Source organism: Apodemus sylvaticus, chromosome 8, assembly GCF_947179515.1.
Source record: "Apodemus sylvaticus chromosome 8, mApoSyl1.1, whole genome shotgun sequence".
In the NCBI taxonomy this organism is placed as follows: domain Eukaryota; kingdom Metazoa; phylum Chordata; class Mammalia; order Rodentia; family Muridae; genus Apodemus; species Apodemus sylvaticus.
In genome coordinates this window covers 88,617,238-88,637,341 of record NC_067479.1, presented here as the reverse complement: position 1 = coordinate 88,637,341, position 20,104 = coordinate 88,617,238, and the positions used below count along the sequence as shown (strand labels likewise).

Here is a 20,104-nt window from a genome sequence, read left to right as displayed (position 1 = left end):
TGTGCAGGTACAAGCCTAGCCTCATCAATTAATCCATACATGCTCCTGGGCTGCAGTAATATTTAAAGGGGAAATCAATACCTGGCAACCGGGCCCGGAGAGGTCAGTGCAGATGGGCGGGGTCGGTGGGGCATTTCAAGGTACTTACAGCTAAAACAGCTTATGCCTGGATCCTGCACTCCAGTGAGCAGGAGCAAGGGCAGCCCTGGACGGGCATAAGAATGCTGCATGTCTGCGGTGAGCCAGGAGGAGCTGGCAGGCATGGGAGAGGGCATCTGCTGCTCCCCCCCAGCCCCAGCCAACAGGGCTCCAGGCCAGGCCAGAGGACACCCAGAGGCACCTTTCATCTCCAGGCCTTTGCCACCACATCCTATCCACCACATCCTACCCCAGTTCTACTCATTCTTTCAAAGTTCAGTGGGTGGGGATCACTTGTACCCCCTTTTGGGAGATGTGAGGATCAAATCTGTAAGTGAAATGTGGACCTGTCAAAATGGGTGGGAGTGACAACCACTCCCCTAGCCTGTGCTGGCCATCTGGACGCCCCTGGCTGCAGCCTGGCATGGCCCAGTGGGGTAGGAGTAATCATTCCTGGATCACAAGGTGCAGAAAGCACCTGGACGCTGAGAAATTACATTTGCTGTTCACTAGGTAGACTGGTGCTCCAAGCTATGCCGCCAAAGCCCACATACTCAGAGCATCCAGACTCTGAAACGCTGTGCACCCCAAGACTCCATGTGACTTCCAGTGTGTGAAGGAGCTGCTCCTGTATCCATCTCCTGTTGCTGCTGCAACAAAGTGCCCTGCGTTTAGTGGCTGGGCACAAAGTAAACTGTTATCAGTTGGAGGCATAAGTCAGCCACGAATCTCACTAGGCTAAAATCAAGATACTGCAGAGCTGCCTTTCTTCCAGAAGCTCCAGGGAGAACCTGTCCTGTTGTGCTCTGAAAGCAGTTTCTACAGACACTCCTCCTCCAACCCCGTGAACATTCCCTGGCTTCTGGCCTTGTTACTCCATTTTTAAGCCAGTACTCAAATCATTCAGACCTCTGCTTCTGTTACTACCACTCCCTCCCTGACTGTTCTTTTGCTTCTGTGTATTGACAGATAAAGTGAGGCCCACAGAGATAATCCAGGGTCATGTACTGTCATAAGACACTTTATCCCAACTGCAAAGACCCGTTTGCTACAGAAACGTGACACCGCACAAGTTCCAAAATGAAGACACGCCCATTTCGTAGGGGAGACCACCTCTGCGCCTACGGTTATCTTCTTCACCTTTTATTTCTTCCCCTGGAGCTACCTGCATCCCCTCTCCCAACAAACACCTGTCAGTAGCCCTGGGAATGAAGAAACCAAACAGGAAATCAGCAGTAGCAAAAGGGAACTTTTTGACCCAGTGATGGTAGTGCACACCTTTGATCCCAGCACCTGGGGAGCAGAGGCAGGTGGATCTCTGTGAGTTCGAGGCCAGCCTGGCTTATAGAGCAAGTTCTAGGGCAGCCAGAGCTACATAGTGAAATCCTATCTCAAAAGAGGGAGGGAAGGGGAGGGCAGCCAATTCTTCATCATTTATAAAAACATAAATAGTGGATCTCAATACCCCTCTGTTGAGCTCCAGTAACCTTGTTGCCCCCCCCCCCAGCCTGTCTGGCCCGTGGCATGTCCCCAGTCCTAGGTGCTCTGAGAAAGGTCACTTGCTCTAGGCATCCTTCTTCTGCCACACTCCAGGCCACCACGTCCACCCGATGCTCTTAACACAGTTCATGGTGCAGGCAATGTAGATGCAAAATATATAGTTGCTGATTAGCTGGCAGTTGCTACTGAATGTGACAGCCCTGTGTATGTGTACTTGGCTGCCTCTTGGGTCTTACCTGGATGGAGGCAAGAGCAACCCAGCCCTGGGTTTTTGAGGGTTAACTGGTCTGGAGGAGACACAGAGAAACACTGTAATTATAATTTCAAATTCATAACTTTTCCCTAATGGGGCATTATTCCAAGATGTGTGCCACACATGTTTTAGCATGTGCTGGGTGACAACCTAGTATGAGTTAGTATAGGGTATGAAGGGCCAGTCCTTGCCTCCCCTTGGGTAGGAGGGGAATTGATCCCCAAAGCACAGGAAGAACAGGCCCCAGGCCCAAGCTTTCTGCCCTTCTGGCTATACCTGTGGACACTTGAATCATGTGCATTTTACGTCTCTCGCTGCACATATAACCAGATATGGGGATGTAAAGTAGAACTTCCTCTGGACTCATGGAGCTAGACTGAACTATAAGTGCTGGCAATGGATCACAGGCAAAGCCTGGACTGTAGACCGTTCATTTGTCAGCTAATGCGAGAACGCTCTCATCATGCCGCCCAGGACAGGGTGGTGGGATGCTCTCTGAGCATAATCAAACCAGGGCTGTCATTTCACAAGAAATGGGGTCACAATTATGCTAATGGGAGGCATACAAATTTCTCACCTCTCTGAAGGGGAGCTTGAGGAGGAATTAATTCTCACAGTGGTGATGCGGATTTGATTGCTGATGGTTGAGAAGAAATCAGCCCAGCCGGGAGCGTGAAGCCCTGTCTTCTCTCTCCCTGCCTCGCCTCGTCAGAGCAGGCTCAGCCCCCCCCCCCCCCCCCCCCCGCCCTTGCAGAGCCAGCAGAGAAAAAGGCATCAGCAGTTGGCACATAATAGTTTGCACAGTGCAGAACTGGGAGGAAAGAAACCTCATCACTACAGAGAATGGGTTGGCCCTCCAGATACAGAGTGCATACACTGCTCACTGTCCAGGTAAGATGACAATGTGCCCGAGATAGCTATATGAACTGGTTCTACACCTCCACACTTCCCTAACACCCTTCTAAACAAAATAGTCATCATGGTAAGCTGAGGTCATGCCCCAATGGGCCAAACACTTGCTGTGCAAATGTGAGGGTTTAAATCAACTCTCCAGAACCTACCTAAAATGGTTGGATACTGTAGCACACATCTCTAACCCTAGCACTACTATTGTAAGATAGGAGACAAAGACAAGAGGAGATCTGAAGCTCACAGGCCAGCTATCCTGGTATACACAGTGGCAAACAAGAAATCTTGGGTCAAGGTGAAAGGATTAATGTCTGAGTTCACTGTCCTCTAACCTCCACACACATGCTATGTCATTCATACACACACACACACACACACACACACACACACACACGGACAGGAGAGAGAGAGAGAGAGAGAGAGAGAGAGAGAGAGAGAGAGAGAGAGAGAGAGAGAGAGAGAGAGAATAAGATCAAAATGGCCCCGAGTCTTGCTGTATCTGAAATGACAGTAGAGATCAGAGTTGAGACAGGAAGGGACAATGATAGAAGTTCTGTCCCCACCAAAACTCATGTTGGAATTTAATAGCTGATGGCAAATGGCCAGAACTCAAGAGATGTTTGGCCATGAGCGTTCTACCCTCATAAAGGAGCTATTACAGTCACCACGTGAAGAAATTTGTTATCACAAGGGGGTTACTGCATCTTCTCCCTGTGCATACGCGTACTTTCTCTGTTGCCCTTTTGCTCTCGGTAATGAGTCAAAGTGGCCCAAGTTCTCACCAGATGTAGCTGCTCAGTCTTGACCTCTCTTGCTTCCAACATGTGAGCTTGTTAGGTTCAGCACACCTTCCCCCCCCTCAGTATAAATTGCCCTGTCTCTGCTATTCCACAGGAAATTAACTGAGCCAGGAAAGGGACTGTCCACACCCTCTGCTCCTTGGCTGTTGAAACCTCCTCCCTATAAACTGCTGAGGGTAGCAGGAAGCTCAGTGCAGACAGCAGAGAGGAATGGCCCACCCTCTCATCTCCACAAAAGAGGCTGGCGGGGAGACTGTGAGAAACAGACCAGACCTGGCCAGCAGCCACAGGCATTGCATTAGGTTCTTGCAGAATTGGCAAATGGAGATGGGATCTCTGTCTCCTATGGGGTACAAGGCAAGGCTGGAGGAAAAAAAATCTGAAAACTCCTTTACCTCACGACAGAGGCTGTGTGCTGTGTTCCATGCCTGCAGAGACCTCGGGTGGCTGAAGAGAGGTAGGGAAGGGTTTCATCTTGCCAAGTGACAGATCTGTTTATTTCAAAGGCTGAATCCCAGTGTCCACTGCCAAACTCATCAGCTCTCCCAGTCCAAAGAACTCCTTAATGCGGTCATCTCAGCCTACTGAGTTCCCTTGAGCTGCTCATCTCCGTCCACATCCCACACCGCCAGCCACTCCAGACTCCAGGAGCCCCCCCCCTCCCCTCCCTCCTTCCTCTCACTCTGTTCACTGGATCCTGGGAACCTGCCTTCTGCAAAGCATTGTGTTAACTGCAAGCCGTCCCTGTGCTTCTGGCTTTCACAGGAAGTCTCAATGGGGGACCTAGCAGAGCTGCACAGCCCGGGGGAGCTTTGATGGAAAGTGCAGAGTGGCACGAACAGAGCAAAAGCTCAGAGGGTGGAAAGGAGGGAGGGATCTTGCCAGCAGTGGGGAGGCAAACTTGGATAGACAGAGGCATGACAAGGATGAAACGGTCAATAACCATCAGCTGTAGTATGAGTTCCTAGGGACAGGAAGTTGCCTGATCATTTCTAGCCTCCTAAGCCCTATTTTAGAGTCTGAGATTGCTCCTGAGAACTTTATAAACTATTTGGAAGCAAGTGACATTATCACATGGATAATGGGAAGATGTTGTCTCTGACTACAGAGGGAGCACAGGCAAGGGGACAGGAGGGCAGGTCCAAGGTTACTGTCAGGAGTGATACCAGATGAAGAGAGGCCAGTGAAAAGGTAGATACTAGAACACGGGGCAACTATGGGGAATGACAGGGAAGAGGGATCTGAGCTCTTCTATGCACGACATCCAGAATGGACAATGGTCTGCATTGTCTTTTCAATCATTTAGCTTTGTGTGTCAGACACTGCCTCTACAACCATGTCACACATGTGGAAACTGAGTCTCTAGCTTACTCAAGTGTCCTGGTTTATTCTTCTGTTGCTGTGGTAAATAAATATCATGACCAAGAGCAAGCTAGGAAAGAAAAGGTTTATTTGACTTATGAAATTGTTCCAATCACAATCCATCGATGTGCAAAGTTAGGACAGGAACTCAAGCAGAAGCAGAGAAAGGAATCACGAAAGAAAGGTGCTTATTAGCTTGCTCTTCTCTGGCTTGCTTAGCTGCTTTTCTTAATACAACCAAGGACCACCTGCCTAGGAATGATGACGCTCACAGTGGGCTGTGCCTCCTATATCAGTGCACAACTAAGTAAAGGATCCAAAGACTGGATCCCATGATCTGATGCAGACACCCCTTCAACTAAGGCTCCCTCTTCTTCAGGTAACTCCAGGTTGTGTCAAGGCAAAAACACTAACATCACACCTAGGGCAGAATTCTCCAAGGTATAGCGCCAGAGTTTAAGGTTTCTGGGACCATGTAAATATGGTTCCTCTTGCTTTGAGAAGTCAAAGGAGATAGGAACCCAGAAAGGCAAACAGTTCAGTGATGAGTTTGTCTGAAGAGCTGTGGTGCATCAAGACATTGATGAGTAATGAGAGACATGGGGCTAAGGTACAAGGGTAAAAGGCAGAGCTCAGAGATAGTCTAAGGAAAGGAAACCTCAGAATAGGAAATGAGTGTGTGAAAGAGTGTGTGTGTGAGTGTGTGTGTATTTATGTGTGTCTCTGTGTGTGTCTATGTCTTTATGTGTGCCTATGTGTATATGTGTGTATGTCTAAGTCTGTGTGTGTGCCTATGTGTATATGTGTGCCTGTGTGTGTGTCTATGTGTGTATCTGTACTATGGGTGAATCTGTGTATATGTCTGTGTGTGTGCCTGTGTTGTTTCTGTGCTGTGTATGTCTCTGTGTATGTCTGCATGTGGTGGTGGTGGTGGTGGTGGTGGTGGTGGTGGTGGTGGTGGTGGTGTGTGTGTATGTGTGTGTGTGTGTGTGTGTGTGTGTGTGTGTAGAATAAGAAGAGAGGAAGCCAAGGTCAGAGCCCTAGAAAACAACCCCAGTAGAGAAAGTGGGCAGAGCAGGGGCAGGTAAGGAAATGGTTAACAGCCAGTCTGCAAAGCATTCTCTACCTTCACCCAGAGATACCCCAGGCAAGACAGGAAAATGACCTAGTCCAATTTCCTCATAATCCTGCTAGTGACAGAACCTCTGGCAAACACCCTAATGATACTGGCAAGCATCGAGGTTCTTATCTGTGGAATGCTTTTAGCAAGATGTGCCCTATCTGCCCAGCACTGCCTGCAGTAAACAAATATGGAACCTCTGCATTTATGGGGTGGTGCCCTGGGAAAGGTTATCCAAACTATAAAACAAGCCGAGAATTAGGTAGAGATTTCTGTTACCAAAATAGCTCCCTCTGGAGAGGGATGCCCCTCATGCATCATGTAAAGACCCCTTGTGACATATCTGGGCTAGGCTTCAACCTTATGTGTATAGTCATGGAGAAATGCTCTATGGTCCAGCACTGCATACTCTATATGCCCCTCTACTTGAATTTTGCAACTATTAGTAAGGCTTGGTACTCTTCATATTGGGTCTGAGCTTCAGTTTATGAATCTGATTTGACCATCAAACCCTTCGTGTTTTATCTCAAAGACACACACTAAACTACTTCAGAATCCTCTACCAGCCAGCTCTGAATTGAGCTAGGCTACAGGAATAGCAACTTGACCTTGCCAGGAGGCAAATCCTTGGCCAGGGAAGAGCTAATGTGACATCAGCAGTGATGTCTTTCCAGATGTCGGTACATCATGGAAGCCTGAACACAGAAGAAGTACTAAGGAGAGGAACCTTAGTCCCTGCATTTCTGTGGTGGCAGAGAGTAAGTATAGGAACAGAAAGCCAAACTACAGGCTCATCCTGGAGAAAAACAACTGGTCGCTGGGTGGGGTAGGGCAGTGGGGATGAAGAGAAGCTGGTGATTTAGATCTATTCTGGGTTTGGATGCTCTGGACTTGGAAGTTGATTGAATCTATGGGGGAGGCAGCAGTAGGACAGAATAGTTTGAAGCTTCCACTGGGATAACTGGATGAATGATAGTCCAAGTCACAGGAAAAGAATGGGTGAGCTTTGGGAAGAGGAGAGGTCAGTCTTGGATCCTGTGGGCTTTGGAGAACATCCTCACTTGTAGTCATGTCTTGTGGGTGGATGGATATCTGCTTCTGAAGCTTCAGAGAAGTCACTGATCTGGTGATAGAAAGCATACTCTAGTTGGTACCTGATGGCCTGGGACACAGAAGATCACAAAAAAAAAAAAAAAAAAAATGAGAATCAGGAAGATGAAGAGGCCAAGGCCAAGGATCATCACCACTATGACAAGATTTCTCAAAATGCAACCCAAAGGTAACCAAGGATGTTTATAAAAGGCAGATCCTTGGCCCTGCATCAAAATTACAGAATCAGAATGTGTGGTGTGTGGAGCCTGCGCTTCTCATCTGCATGCTAATGAGCAGCCTGAATGGTGCTTAAGCACTCCAGCCTTGGAGAAGCACGGAGGTAAAGAATGAGCAAAGGGGGAACTTGCTCCAAGGAGACAGAGGAAGAACAGGAGAAAAATGAACCTTCCCCCTCAAAACCCAGCTGAGCTCCTTCCTTGAAAACAGGCAGAAAAGGTGTTGGGCTGGGAGCTACTGATTGTGTCCATTGTTTCTGCAAACTGAAGCAAGCAAGGACAAAGAGGTGTCCCTTTGGTCCTTCCTTGGCAGCATGGTGGTTGTGATGCTGATTTGGTAAGAGCAATCGGTGAAGGATATGAGGATGAGGATGAGGATGGGGGGGAACCCCATTGAAATGGGCTGATGGGCAGGTGGTAAGTGAAGAAAAGGAGGATTTAGACCCTTTCTCTAACCAGGTTGGCTATGAATGGGTAGAGAAGTGAAAGGAGGAGGAGGAGGAGGAAGAGGAGGAGGAGGAAAAGGAGGAGGAGGAAGAGGAGGAGGAGGAAGGAGATGAGGAGGAAGAGGAAGAGGAGGAAGAGGAAGAAGAGGAGGAGGAGGAAGAGGAGGGGGAAGAGGAGGAGGAGAACCTCGTTAGTGTAGAAAGTATGAGAACCTGGAAAAATGTCATTGTGAGTGTACAGGTATAGATGTATCTGGTTACTGACAGGACTGAAGTGATGACAGGGCAGTCAGGGTAGAATCTGGATGGTGAGGCCCATAAAGCAGGAGCAAGTGATGGGTTAAGGGTAAGGGTGTCATTAGTCTTGACTGGGGACAGGTCTATAGGACAAGCACACTGACAGTGTCTTTACAGGTCAAGTTGTGGTAGCAAGGGGTTAATGTCCCCAGTGGATGTTCATTATTTTCTCCCAAAGCAAGAAGAGAAATTAACTCTTGGGCAAGATGGAAATGATGATGGAGATTTGAAGATGCTAAAGTCCAGGGAAACAAGGTCATGCTAATGATGGCCACTAGTCCAGAAGTGGGGTGACTCTGACTCAGAGCTTAACATGGATTAGAAACCGTTATGACCGGGTCAACAGAGCCCAGGCAGGAAGACTTTCTGATTTCCATAATCATCATGCTTATGCCCTTCCAAGTCACAGTTTCTAAACCTGTAGTCTACAGGCCTTGGCTTCGCCACTTCTCCAGATGTCCTGGGGGAAAAGAACCAGGAAAAGAATTGCTTTCTGAGGTACTGGAAAAGGAAGAATTGCTTCTTCAATCCTGCCACGCCCATGTGCCTAAAAAGCCACTGCTCAGTTTCCCAGGAGCAGAGAGCCAAGGAACTTCAGTATGTTGCTATGACCAAAATACCAAGAGAGTAACTTAATAAAGGAAGGACTTATTCTGGATGACAGTGTCGCAATATTGAGTCTACTATTGGTTGATTACATACTCTTAGGTAGATATCATAAGGATATCACATTGTGTTGGCTAATGTTGGTTGTGAACTTGACGCATCTGGCAAGATAGAGCCTCACCTGAAGAACTGCCTCCCTCAGATTGGTCTGAGGGCATGTCTACGGATCGTGCTCTTGGTTGCTAGCTGATGTAGGAGGACTCTATCCGCTGTGAGCGTGTTGTCCTAGGCAAGTGGGTTGTATAAAAAAGTTAGCTGAATGTGAGCCTGGAAGCAAGCCAGTAAGTGTGTTCCTCCACTCTTACCTGCTTCAATCTTCTGTCAGTAGTTCTTGCCTTGCCTTCCGCCAAGGATAGATCGGAACCTGTAAACTAAAATAAGCTTTCTTGTCTCGGCTGCTTTTGGTCATGGTATCTTAGCAGAAAGCTAACAGGAACAAGCATGCAATAGAAGTTATTATCTTGTGGCTAACAGGAAATAGCAAAAAAAGGGAGGGACTAACAACCAGGTATACTATTCAAAGTCATAGTTCCCAATGACCTACAGGTATTTACCTGAATGTTCCTCCAGGTAGGTTACATCCCCTACCTAGAATTTCTAGAACCTTCCATAGTCAAACCATAACAGGATATCATTCTAGGAAACTTCTTCATGACAATTACTTCTGCTCAAAATCACATCAGCCCTCTACACAAAGACGAACTGTAAAGGAACCTGCAGTGGTCGCAGTGGGAGCCATGGAGGTAGAAGCTCAGCCCGCAGGGCTGTTCCTTCTTTGATCACAGCTCAACAGAGGCCTCATAGATTTCTCCGGTGTCTGCCCCTGAGTGTTTAAGCTTCATCAAGGCCTGCAGGAGGCCTCTGGAGAATTTCAAAGAGTTCTGTGTAAATAATTCAAGTCATTTGAGAGATGTCCAAAGTCACTGAGTAGAGGCTCACAGGAGGCAAGCCATACAGCCAGTGGGGACCGAAAGGATGTGACCCTGAGTCCAGCAGTGTCTGGACTTGCTTATACATTGTATTCTTGTGCAGAGTCAGCTAGCAGAAAGAAAATCCAGTCTTACTCAACTTCACAAGCTGGAATGAAGACCAGCCTGCAGGCTGCATGGATACACTGCCAACCTTGAGAAGCTCAGGACAAGGCTGGTTGCAAGCTTTGCAAACCAGAAACACAGTCATCAGCATTCAGTCTTCACAGCTCATAAAAGGGATAAACAAAAGCAAGGCTACCTCACTTATCTGCAGATCTTTCTGTCATGTCACTAGAACATTCTCTCCCTGTGGTTGGCAACAGAGAGAAAACTTCAGAGTATTCCTAGAGGAACCAAGGACACCTGGCTCTTGTGTAATCTTCTAAAGTACCCACAAGTAGATAAGACTCTATGCAGCCATCAGGGGCTCTGGGCCTCACTCTGTTCTCCTGGCTGATAAGCACCACATCTGATGGACCCTAAGTATCATCTCAGTCTCTTGGCCACTGTCTCCTGAAGACAGTGTCTTTGATTTCCTCCTTTATATGAGTTAATGTCTCAGTAGGCTATTCAGAGCCCCCCTCCCTCACATCCAAACCCTTGAGGATACTTTTACATGGATGAGCTCGCCTCATCACCATCTTATAAGTAAGGAAACCAAGCCCGGCTTTGTTAGGTGTCAGATCCAAGGCAAGGCTGAGATCTAAACAGAGCAAGTCACAGAGGAGCTGGAAATGTAAAGCCATCTTGAGAAGAGCGATGTAGAAGGCTTCAGCTTCAAAACTAGATAAGTGGGGTGAGCCGCAGCCCTCGTACGGAAGGAGAGTGTTCAAGTGACTGGTAAAAAGGGAGGCTAGGTTGCTCCTGATCAACCCATAACCAGCAGGATTACCAAGGACCATGCTATGTGCTTGGATTTTACAAAACAAATACAAAAGTAATAGCCAGGGGGAAATGCTGTAGCTCAGCAGAGTGCCTGCCTCCCACAGCTGAGGCCCAGGATTAAATAGCCAATATCACAGAAATGACACAAAATAAATTTGCATATGATTTTTTTTGTGCTAGTTTGTTTTAACTGTTAACCTGACACAACCTAAAGTCACCTGGGAAGAAAGGCTTAATGATGCATGTTCTGTGGGCCCATCGGGGATTATTTTGATTGTTAACTGACACAGCCCACTGAGGGTGGTGCCATTCCTTAGGCTGGGCCATGAACTATGTAAGAGTGAAGAAAGCTAACATAGCAAGCAAGCAGATCGTACGGTTGCATTTATTTCTCTCTGTTCTTTACTAGATGTGATGAAGCTGCTTGAATTCCTGCCTTGATTTCTCTCCGTGATGGACTGTAACCTGGTATTGTAAGGTAAATAACACTCTTAACTCCCCTAAAGTTGCTGTCAGTCAGGGTATTTTATTAAAGCAGCGACTGAAATGAAATTAGAGTGGATTTCTATGTGGCCTAGTTAGCTGAGACCCCAGGTATGGTTAACCCCTGTTCTGGTCAAGCTTTGTGGGCACCTCAAGCCTGATATTCACCCTGCCAAGACTGTCTACTTTGTGGTGCTGCTCTGGGTAGGATAAATCTGGGTTGATTGATGAAAGCTTTCCAAGTCATCTGTCGAGAGGGGGGAGAGAGGAGAGAGAGAGAGAGAGAGAGAGAGAGAGAGAGAGAGAGAGAGAGAGAGAGAGAGAGAGAGAGAGAGAGAGACCCTGAGGGATAGTCTATAAGCTGATGTGACTTCAAGTCTCATTGGATTCCACTGGGCCTGATTTTCCTCTCTCCTTCTCAGAACTCCTCTGAGTTTTTCTTGGCTTCCTATTTCCTGCGCTGGTGGGTTCCAGCATCCCCAGGCTGACAGCACCCAACCCCATATTTGAAGAGTTCTCTTCTCCAAGACACCCCAGACAAGCATTGAACTAACATTGCCTATCCATCCTTGAACCAGTCAGTGTGGTTGGAAGAGCCAGGTGCACTGATTTGCCAGGAAGGGCGTCACATGTTACCCTGACCGGTCTACATAGACTCAGAGTGGAATAGAGTGGATCCCCATGGATAAAGGTTCAGTGCTACCAAAGGGAAAGCTGAATACAGAATACAGTGTCAGGTGCCTCCCAGTGCAACAAGTGCCTAAGCCCACGGTGGGCATCAGAGATGGTGGAGGCTCTGGTCCAGAGTCACACGTTAAGGCTTGTTCTGTCTATGACTGGAGCATCTTTACTCATAGCAGCAGGCTGTATCCCCAGGAGAAAACCTGGCAGGTGTTAGGAGTGAGTGTTTGTGGGGAAAGAAAACACAGAAAGAGAAAAGACATAGGAGAGAGATACCCTGATCTTGATCCCATGATGAATCATAGCAAAAAGGCACTGGGCTTGTCAGAACTGGGGCGGGCATCACCAGGAGCTGGGGTAAGTATATCTAGAGGAAAGAGAAAGGGCATTAAGAGTGGAAAGGGAGACTTTGAGGATAGCAGAGAAAAGAAGCCAGCTCACTGGTATGACTCCTGCAGAGTAGCAGTACAAAAGACCATCAGAGGCCTGACCACCTCCTGTTAGAGAACTAAGTATCTCAGATTCCACACGTGGATTTTTAATCAACTCCACTCCTGGCTAGTTGATAACAGAATGTAGGATGTAGGAAGAGATGAACACCAAGGAAAATGCGGGTTAACTGAGACAGGCAGCCAGTCTTCATCTCCAGAACCATCTTGGTCTCCTTCAGGACAGCCACCCTGCAAAAATCACTCCGTCTCTAGCCCCACACAGCTGCCAAGATCACTAGTCTTCAACTCTACCTGCATTCCATGTAAGATCTTTTTGTCTCTGAGGCTAATTCATAAAGACCAGCTCATAGTACTGTATAATGCAGAGCATGGGGACTGATTGTTAAGCACACAGACACCCAAGTCTACCTGTAAAAAAATCATCCATTGTTCAAATCCACAGTGGGTCCTGGGCATCTGTATCCTCCTCTATTTGATCCTGGGGAGAGCCGGGTGCATTTGCTAAGCAGAACAGCCACTATCTCAAGGAACCGGAGATTAATAAAATTGGGAGGGACCAGTGCTAGTACACCATGACTGCGGGTCTAATCCAGCCTGCTGCTCTTTTGTTGTAAATAAAGCTTTATTGGAACATAGCCACGCCTACTCACTTAGATTCTCTCCATGGATGCTTTCAGAGTATTTGATCCATGCGACTCACAAAGCAGAAAACAACTATGCTGTAGTATTTTCCAGAAAGAGTTTGGCTCCCCCTGGGGGAGTAGGCAACCCCAGAGAGAGGTCCAGACTTGTGCCTGCTAGGGAAAGGTGAAGAAGCAAAAAAACTCACTTTTTCTTCTTTGTCTGGGCATATAGCAGGCTCCCATTGTCTGAAGGGTATGGGAGACCCTGAATGGGTCACCCACTAAGGAATTTCTTCCTAGAAATAGCTTTACTTGGGGGAGCCCCTTGTCCTCCATGGAGGAAATTGTAGTACAATTGTCAATCAAAGCACTCATCGTTCTCCTTGGGCCCATGACTCAAACAGAACCAACTCTTGAGCCAGTTAAGGAAGACCCACCTCTCCCCGGGGGCACTGGGAAACTGTTAAGCACTGTCAAACAATTGCTATAATTGTTTTATTAAAAAGCACAATTAGGGCCTGGGAAGATGGCTCCCATATAAAGTGTCTGCTGCACAGAGCCACACAAGCCTGAGTGAGAGACAGAGTTCAGATCCTAAGCACCCATATAAAAATCCAGGCACAGAGGGAGCATGTGTAACCCCAGAGCTGGAATGATGGGGGTCACTGATTTCTGGAGCTCATATGCTAGCCGTTCTATACGATCAGGGAGCTCTGCAGGTTCAATAAAAGACACTGTCTCAAAAAGGGGTGGACACACACACACACACACACAATTTTTTAAAATCACAATTAGTGTTAATGTCAGGGTCTTTAAAGTGTATATTCATAAGCACTCCTGGTGTGCATTATCCTGTAAACAAGCAATATCTTTGGGAGCAGGGACAGTTTGACTCCCAAGTCAGTGGCTGCTGGACTCGCCCTTGTTTTCTTGTTCACCTGGCTGCTCTGAGGGGCTCTGAGGATTTTTTTTAAAAATCCTGTCATTCAAACAGCTCCCCAGACCAGAACCAGTCATCTTAAACACTCCATGGATGTGCTGGGACAACCAAGCAGCCGCTGTAACTGATGATCGAGGCTCTGGGTGGAGCAAAAAGCGTCCTGATTGGCAGCACTCTGTCCCTGCGTCTGGATCCGGAAGAGAAAAGAGAAACATTGGCAGCTCTTCTGCCCTCTTTCCCCTCACAGGATCTTAGGGAGCCTAGGATCCCCTCCTGCCCTAAGAACAACCCTCTCTGTCTTTATCTGTTTTATCTCCTCCACAAATCATCCCCGTTCAAGGTAAATTAGAATTTAAAGAAGTTGCTTACATCTCTTTCCTCTCAAAACCCCACGTAATATATAATACATGAACTTAACAGACCATGGGGTGGGGGAGCCGCCCACTTTACAGATGTACTTCTGGACCAGAAATGAAAAATGGCTGTCGGAACAAGAACCCAGAACTTGGACATACCTCCTCCTATCCCAATGTCAACCAACTCCCAAACCCCACAATCTCTTACAGTCAGCAACAGACAGACTCAATCCCCAAATTATAAGAATCATTTTAGAAATTAGTAAATAGGTAACAAGGAGTCTCCTCGTGCTACCAGCAGAAAAGACAACTCTATAGAAAAAACCCTCCCCAATGAGAGTGCCGTCTTTCTGTCTTTGTGTGTGTGTGTGTGTGTGTGTGTGTGTGTGTGTGTGTGTGTGTGAGCGTGTGCATGCATAATGTCATACCAGGCATTTAAAAGCATCAAAAGATCAAGCGGGGAGAATGTTGTATGAATAGAGTGAGTGACATTTCTGTGCTGGGAATAATGACTTTAATGACTTTACTCACCCCTGTACCCACATCACAAGGTATAAAATCCGGGAGGGGGCTGAGCGAGGAGGCGAACGGAGTATGGAGGTGTCGAGTGTAAATGTGAGCTTAGCAGGTGGGCAGAGGGAGGAAATGGCAAGATGGAAGAGCTGTCTGTGAGAGCCATGTGTCACTGTTTCCCAGGATGCTTCTGTGCCATAACACAGCGTGATCTCTGAGTCCAAAGCAGCAACAGGCCCAGAGCCCCTACCTCTGATGGGGAGGCCACCAGTCGGCTATCTGGACAGAAACTGCAGGTGCCTTGTAGCTGGCAGAGCACTTCTGTTGACCCTGGTCACCCAGGATAACCAGACAGGAGTCCACGGTGGGAATTCTTGCATGCTGCGGAGTTCATCCAGTGAGACGTGTAGTATACATGTGTCACAGAGGCAACATTGCCTGCCTCGCCCAAACCGTGTGCTAGGATCCTAACCCATACAGCAATGCTGCTGGGCAGTGGAGACTTTGGGTAAAGGATGAATGGCTATGAAGGTAGAGCCATCTTAAACAGTTAGTGTCCTTATTAAAGAGATGCCAGTAAGACCCCTCAACCCTTCGTATGAAGCAGGACAATCAGGCACCCTCTTTGAAGAAGCAAGTTGGTCTTCACCAGACACAAATCTGTCAACACCTTGATACTGGACTTCCAGCATCTGGAACAATGAGAAGTCTGTGCCCTGCATGAGTCACTAAGTCTGTGCCATTTTGTGCATAGCAGCAGAAAGACAAAGCACAAGGTCACAGTGCGAGCCATAAAGGCAGCCAGACCACACCTCCCAATCCTGGGACGGCACTGGAAAGCTGGGACACCGTGCAGGGGACTTGGCCGCCCTCAAAATAGAGAGTTAGCTTTCTCACCCATGAGATGAACCCCACAGTGGGATTGGAGGGTGACATTAGATGACCCACACCAGTCTCTCAGCTTGCTCTGATGGTCAATACGGTCACATTGATAGGATCTAGAATCATTGAGAGGACAATCTTATGACCACGCCTGTGAGCGATAATCTAGATTAGTGTAACTGAGTTGGGAAGACTCGTCTTAATTGTGGCAATACCACAGTGGGTAGCTGGAATCCTGGGTAGAATAAAGGAGAAAGCAAACTACACCAGCATTCATTCATTGCGCTCTGATTTCAGACCACGGATGCAAGGACACCAGCCACCTGCCTCATAACTGCTAACGCTCACCCACCCTCACCCACCCGTGCTAGGATGGACTGCATTCCTTACAACCGTGAGCCAAAGTAAACCCCTCCGTCTTTAAGTCGCCTTTATCGGGTGTTTTGTCAGAACAATCAGGGAAATATAATGTACCTGTTCACAAGAGGAGATGTCCCCTCCCCACATCTGTGTGCCTCCATACACACCAATATTGTTCTGTGCCTAGAATCTCATCCAATGTTTGTCCACAGTGATCCAGGAACTGGGGATAAGGCCCAGTTTCCTTCACAATGGACAGACCAAGCTGCTACGGAAGGATGCCCAGAAGCCAGGTGTCTACCTCATCCTGACCTCTTGATGAAGGTCAGGTGATACAGGATACTGCCATGCAAAGTCCAGGTGTCAGTGACCTCTTATAGGTAAGTTTCCATCACATGTTCTGTTTCCACAGCCTTGACCTCTTCCTTCAACCTGTGAAAACCTTCATCACACCTGACAACATCAATGGCTTCTCAGCAAGAAGGTCCCTGTCACTTAGGTGTGGCTGAGTTCCACCAAGGCAAATGGATGGCCTGTGAAAGACAGAGGGGCCTGAAGAGTCTGCTTTGTTTGCATTTATTGGGCCAACAGGCTGTGGAAACAATAACAAAAATAATGATGATGAGGAATAATAATAGTGACTAACAATAACAAAACCTTCCCTGGACCTTCCTGAGGAACCAAGAACTCCACAGGAAACAACATGCTCCATCTCACAAGAACTGTGTGAGACTGGAATGTTACTATCAGGCCCATTTTACAAGAGAGGAACTTGAGGCTCAGAAAAGTGATGTGACCTGTCAAGGTCACACAGTAAATATGTGCTATGGGTCATCTGGTTTAAAAGTCCGTGTTCCAAACCTTGAGCAATTTCATGGGCTCATACTGTAGAGGAGTGACTGGAAGCCAGAATTTGGGAGGTGAGGGTTGCTAAGACCACCTATGAGGTGAGCAGGTCATGGCTGTGCCACCTTAGAATACCTCTAAAGGAGGAAAGGAGGATGTTGGAGCCTTGGAGAATACCTCAGATCATTTTCCTCCTCTCAGCCTGCTTGCTGTTGCCACAGAGCATCATGCCTAGAGGGCCTGTGGCTGACACAGGGAGGAAGCCATGGGGTATCCACACCAAGTCCTGCAGCCAGGCTTGGAAAGGTAGCTGCAAAGGATTCCCCACTCTACTCACAAGCTAAGACGAGTCGTCATTAGCTCTAAGAGGACCAAACCAGATGACTGTCCCAGTCCTAACTATGGGCTCGAATGAGAAAATGGCAAAGTGGCATCCATCCTGTTCAGTTTTTGTCTCCAGATGTGGGCGTGCAGGCTGGAGCAGTGTTAGTAGGTAGGGAGACAGCTGAGAGCACTTGCTGCTTTTCAGAGGAACCAGGCTCAGATCCCAGTCCATGCATCAGCGGCTCACAACCTCCTGTAACTCCCCCTCCAGGAGATCCAGCACCGTCTCCTGACCTCCACGGGCACTGCATGCATGTAACATGCATACATGCAGCCGGCCACACACACATACACCTAAAATAAAAGAAACCATTGTTCTAACGAGTGAACAAAGTGAATGGGGGAAAAGCTGGTGTCTCCCAGTTTTGGCATTGCTGGGTTTAGGAGTGAATAACTACTAGCTGTAGGGGTGTCCTGGGTGGCAACATCTGGGTCTCTGAGGTCCACCAGATGTGAATGTTCTTCTTCTATGATATCACAACCAAAATTGCCCCAGGACCCCCTCTAACATATAAAACAAAACCCTCAGCTTATGTCATTAATCGAAAGAGGGGCCCTAATATTTATCTATATGTCCAATGGGCAGGGGATGTCTCAGCACCAGACACTCGGAAAGGGCAGGAAGGAAGCCAAGTAGCTTGGGAGCTCTGTGATGAGCGGGGAGGTTGGGTTGGCCTGGGAGGGAGGGTGGCATTAACAGCTGACCACAGATCACAGGGCAGGCATGAATGAGAAAGTGAGAGGGGCTTCAGACCAGACACCAGCTAGGGACAAAAAAAAAAAAACAAGCCCAAGGCTCAGCAGACTGAACAACAGAACTCCCTGTGCAGTTCCTGGACCCACCCAGGAAGGCTGTGGATCAAGGTGGTCTTGGCAGATCTGCTCGGAGGAATTAGCTGGTGACATTGAAGCTACAGGATGGCTCTCTTATTAACACACACACACACACACACACACACACACAGTTGCACGTCTACACTTCCCTACACTGATTTGTTTGTTTCTGAAAAACCCTTTCCACCCACACTGAGCTGGGCTACAAGAGATAGGACTGACTCAGCCATTTCCCTGTCTCCAGCATAAAAAGCTCGAAAAAGAATAATTTAAGCTTCTCTGGAGTGAGGTCATTTAATGAATCTTCTTGATGCTAAGAGGTTTTATATGCCTTTTTAAAAACCCTCCCCCAAGCACGGGGCTATGATATTACCTTGGAGAGCCAAGAGATGGGGTGATACACGTATGCACAGCACACTGGGAGGAAGGAGGTGGTTTCCTTGGCAACAACATCCATGTTCTGGCTTCCCTCGGCTAAATTGAAATATATTGAAATATCTGCTTTGGGCGCCTCTCTCTCCCTCTCGAAGGGAAATGAGTGGTTTTCCTATTCCATAAGCCTGCAGCTGGGGAGAGATGTTCTGTGAGTTTGATGCATCTGAATGTGGCTAAGAAGCCTGAAGGCTGGCAAAAGTCCTCAGCTTGGCTTTGCAAAACCCAAGCCATCCTTCCTTGAGCCAAGGGGAGAAGAAAAAAAGGAGCGAAGGAGGCCTCGCCTTTCTGGTCCAGCAGAAAGCAGATGACTCCATCTTAGACTGTCTGCGTAGCTGCATCTCTACTGTGTTTCCGGGCATACCCGGCTTTATAGACGAGCCTTAAAAATCTGTGTGCTATGTGTGCCATGGACAGAGGTCGGAAGGAAAACAATGGTCTTCAGATCAGATCTGTTCAAATCCTTGCCATAGGCCACAGCTACACACCCAAAGCAGGTTTCCCAGCACAGAGCGGATGATAGTGTTGTGTCCGTGGACTAGAGTCTTCTGCATGACTTAGCATAAGTTCTGTGGACTCTATAACCTCAGTTTCCTTTTCTGTAAGGTGGATGAAAGCATCCTTCCTCCAGGGTTGCTATGAGGGTCAGATATGGCGAGCTGTGCAATCCCTGGCACCTTGAAGGCATTCCATTCTGTTTTCTTCCTCATGCCAAGAAATACACAACGTTCTATGTCTTTCCAATAAGGGAGATTTGCCAGAAGGAAGAAGTGTCTTGGGGAGCTGGAGAAACTTCACCCTAAGAACCCAAGTCTCTTTGTTTGCATATCTTTGTTCCCAGGGTGCTATTGTAGAGCTCAGATGGCCAAGGCTGGGAAGAATTTGAATAGAACAGAGGACAGATTCAGGTATAACTTGAGAGCCAGCCACCAGCCTCAGAGGGAGGGGGGGGGGGCGGGCCAGAGCAGGCCAGGCCAGGGGCAGGCAGGAGAATGGACAGGAACACTAGACTTCAGCAGGGCCACGGAGGACTAAAGCAAGGTCTGATAAGGAAGGCCAGCTGTGTGTCTCAGGGACATGGCCTAGAGCATGGTTTGTTCTCTCCAACACTCAGATTGAATATCTTTACATTTTTAATTGCACCTATTTCGCGTAGGAGGTGGTGATGTGTGTTGGAATGGGGTGTGGATAGAAGTAGGTGTATGTGATAGAGTATGTGTGTGGAGGTCAGAGGATGACAGCAGGAAAGTAGTTCTCTCCTTCCATCCTGTGGGTCCCAGGAATTGAACTCAGGTCATCAGCCTTGGCAGCAAGTACCTTTTACCCACTGAGCCATCTTGCTTGCCCCGTGAGATTAGAATTTGATCACCTTCATGGCAGTGGTAAAGATAAGGCCTCTATGAGGTGGTTAGATTATCACTGTCAAATGTCCCCAAGAGGCGGGGCCGAAGTGGATTGTCCTTGGTCCAGATACGGTCTCCATTTCCTGGTCTACCACCAAGTGAATGGCTATCTTCCACCACAGAGTCAGGGTACCATCAACTAAGCGGCCTTGCCTTCCCTATCATGATGGATTGAAAGTCCTAACCTGGGGTACCTGGGAACAGAGGGAGCCCAGGTAAACGTTTTCTCTTCAGTTGCTT

The 20,104-nt window shown here is 47.9% G+C and overlaps 1 long non-coding RNA gene across 2 annotated transcripts in view; it reads right to left on the bottom strand.

Annotated features, from left to right (window-relative positions):
• Positions 1-20,104, bottom strand: part of LOC127690520 (uncharacterized) — a 67,798-nt gene that overhangs the window by 13,467 nt on the left and 34,227 nt on the right. Inside the window, exons 5-6 of one of the 2 annotated variants that reach the window (XR_007979158.1) lie at positions 9,125-9,190; positions 5,959-7,205 (exon numbers count right to left, since the gene is read on the bottom strand). The exons of the other annotated variant lie outside the window; for it this stretch is intronic. This is a non-coding gene — a long non-coding RNA (uncharacterized LOC127690520). Of the gene's footprint in view, positions 1-5,958; positions 7,206-9,124; positions 9,191-20,104 lie in introns of those variants that run through there. 2 annotated transcript variants of the gene reach the window in all.